The 3,451-nt window shown below is 43.7% G+C and overlaps 1 non-coding gene across 1 annotated transcript; it reads left to right on the top strand.

The window, feature by feature from the left end:
- The first annotated feature begins 396 nt into the window (after positions 1 to 396).
- LOC132213984 (U6 spliceosomal RNA) lies at positions 397 to 499 on the top strand. Its single transcript, XR_009448096.1, has one exon. It is a non-coding gene; the product is annotated as a U6 spliceosomal RNA (small nuclear RNA).
- The last annotated feature ends 2,952 nt before the right edge of the window (positions 500 to 3,451 follow it).

Genomic DNA, 3,451 nt, shown 5'->3' with positions numbered 1-3,451 from the left:
AAAGAAGATAAAGCTAGAATGTATGGCAATAAAAATAATTGTTAAAATCCTCAAAGCATTTCTGATGAGGCCCTGGTGAATCTCAAATAAGCAATTCTACGTACACTTGACCAGCCCTACCCATACTTTAGATATGAGCTTCTCTGTCCTTTTTTATGTCAAACATTATAAATGTAATAGACCAAGGGACTGTCTAACATGGCCATTCCTGTAATAGCAAGAAAAGGTTGCATTTTAAATCTCAGAGAATATATATTACAAGATTATTTCATAAAATAGAGCTCATCTTGCCAAATTTACTTTTCAATTGAATCAAACCATGGTAGACATGATGAAATTATCCTGAAATCATAGAATACTATGTTGGAAGTGACTTAAAAAGATCATCTCTCATACACACTTCAGCAGCCCATATACTAAAATTGAAATGATACAGAGAAGATTAGCATAGCCTGTGCACAAGAATGACATGCAAATTCGTGAAGAGTTCCATATGTAAAAAGAAATCATCTCTTCAAGTGATTACCAAACCTGTTCCAATATGAAGACCCCTTCCTAAGATCAAAATGAAAAACATTATGATATGCAGATGGGAATAGTTTCAATTGATTGAGAATTTACATTACAACAAATAGCTACTATCAATTAAGGAATGCTTCTGGAAAACTTTTGTTAAATACACTTAAAGGTATTTTGCTTACGTGAGTGAAACATTAAACCATCCTATATAAGAGAGGAATATGCTAATTAGCCATTACGCCCTGAGGTGTAATGACCAAGCAAGTCATGACCAGATCACAGATCAGCAGGAGGGTGAGCCAGCTACTGGAGGGCAGCAGCGATTCCTGCGCAGGGCTACTGGTTTATAAATAAAACTTGAAATTCCTATTTGGAATTAAGACTTTTTAAAACTAACTCTGCAACCCTCAGGAAGCTGAGGTCCCCGGGTTAGCAATCACTGTTTATTCATATAATCAAACTTTATAGTGAAAGCACTGGAGCAAAGGAAGCTGGATGATTTTCCTAAGGTAAAGAATTTAGATATTCAGTACAAGAGCCAGGACTGGAATTCAGTTCAATGGGCAAGGATATCAGTTCAAGGCTCTTCTATCTGAATTGAAGGATAGACTTCATTATTTTTATCTTTAAATATCATTATTTGGCTTGCATTTTATACATGTATACGTATCTGAAATACATATATTTCAAAGATATATATCTCAAATATATGTACATATACACATATATGTTGTGAATAATGTTATATTTTTTCCACAATCCAAACTATCATAATCATTTTCCACTGAATAGCACCCTAGTACTCTGGTAGCAAAGTGATTACATAAATAAAATCTCAAACTTTAGAAAGGTTATCTCCTCTCCCCTATATGGGGTACTTTGAAAACTGCCAGAGGCAGTCTAACATCATCTTAATGTGTTTTCTGGCTAGTTGATAACATGCAAAACATTTTATAAGAAATATGAGAAAGCAATAAAAAATAATATATTCCCTCACCACTCCCCCAAAGGGGTAAATGAGTAGCTGTGAAGTGAAAGTGCCCTCCATGGAGAACTAAGTTCCATGTCAGTCTCCGAAAGGGAGGTGAATCCTTCTATGTCTCTGGATCTATTTTGTTCAAAGACCAATTTAAATAAATAGGAGGTCAGAAGAGGTCAAGCAGGAGGAAAGGGGACGTACGCAATACTTTCAACAGTAAAAATTTTAAAAAATAAAATAAATTCAACTATAAAAAAGCTAGATTTGAGTTTTGTTCTGTTTTGCTCAGTAGTCATCCCTAAGGAAAACATGCCTATTCCTCATTAAGTCATGTGCCTTTCAAAACTGAGGTTGATTGGAAAATGAAATTTAATACTTGGAATATCAGTAGCTATAAATGTAAAGATAATACAGGTCAATAACTATGTCAACTAATATGCTTTTAATTCCAACTATGTTAAAAAATATTCCAATAAAAAATAATTATTTTTTTCCTAAAATAGATAAATTAATAAATAAGTAGGTCAATACTGAAAGGCGCGCCGCCCGCCTCTCCGGGTGGTGCGGGAGGAGGAGTCCGGCCGCTGGGCTCTGGAACCCCTCCGCACCCGCCGTAGGGCCTGGCCTCCCCGGAGCGGGTCCGAGTGTCCAGACCGGCTGCGCGGCTGACGGTGGGCTGAGGGGGCTGAGGGGGCGGGCCAAGCGGCGACTGACGGGGGAGGTTCTGGGAGCAGAAGGCCTTGCCGCCTGGCTCTTTCTTCCCTTCCCCTGTGGTCGGCTCCCCGCTTGCCCACACTGGGGCCAGGGGTCCATGCAGCCCTCGGGGCCCGGTCGGAGGGGCCGGGGCCTGCGTGGGCCGGCCGCCAGGCCTCATGAGGCACGGCCTGGCTGTGCTGCTGGCGGCCTCGGGCATCCACTCCCCAGCCCACAGCGGGAGCCCAGCGCGGGCTGCCACCCGCCCGCTGCCCCCGGACCGGACCCACGTGGCAGCAGCGGCAGCGGAGTGGGGCGCGTGCCCTAGCCTGAGGAGACAGAGGGGGAGGCGATCGCCGGCGCCCCCGGGGACGAGACGGAGAACGTGGACTTCCTGTCTGGGCTGGAACTAGTTGATCTGCTGGACCCCCGGCGATCGGAATAGCCCCTGGAGCCCGGGCGAGGACTGCGCCCTCCATCTTGCCTTGGGTTCTCCATTTTTGGACAGAGCCATGTGCTTCTTCCCGGAAGAAGCCTCTGCTAGCCACGCCCAGGATTTCTCTGGACTAACCAATAATAATCAAGGGAAGTGCACGCCATCACTATGACCACATCCTGTGTAATGAGACACCGACTCGCGCCTGGCCAATTGGCGGGGCCCACAGTCCCCTCTCCTGCCCTTACTCCACCCCCCTATAAAACCCCCTGTCCCATCAGGCCTCGCTCTCTCAGCCACTGGGCTAGCCGTTGTGTCGGTGAGCCTGGTGAACGGGGAGCGCAAGCTAGCTTGAATTAAAGGACTCTTTGCTTTTGCATCAGACTGGCTAGCTCCCTGGGGTCTTGGGAATCTTGAAATCTGGGCACAACAAATACCTCACTTCGGACAAATGAACTTTGGATATTCCTGCAAGCCTCAATCACTAGACATATCCTCAAATGAAATTTCACCATTACCTCTCCAGTTTCTGCTAGAAGAAAAGACATGCCTTGGCCTAAAGTAATTTCTTCCCTGGTATTTCCTGCCAAAGCACCTACATGCTGGTAAAATATAATATATCATTTACTTCTGTAATAGAAATAATTACCCAAACAGTAGGTGAAAGGATTTTTTTTCTTCCTTTCAAAATGAAAATCATCTTGTCCCAATATCTTTAGCTCTACTTTACTATTTGGTACCAAATTTGCAAAAAGTACACATCATCATAGTCATTTACTTCAGGCATTTGGCGAGCTGCGCTAATCTCTGCCGCTTCTTTTAAA

The sequence above is a fragment of the Myotis daubentonii genome, chromosome 12, assembly GCF_963259705.1.
Source record: "Myotis daubentonii chromosome 12, mMyoDau2.1, whole genome shotgun sequence".
NCBI lineage: Eukaryota > Metazoa > Chordata > Mammalia > Chiroptera > Vespertilionidae > Myotis > Myotis daubentonii.
Note: the sequence above shows the minus strand (reverse complement) of the source record. Positions and strands in the feature narration are given on the sequence as shown.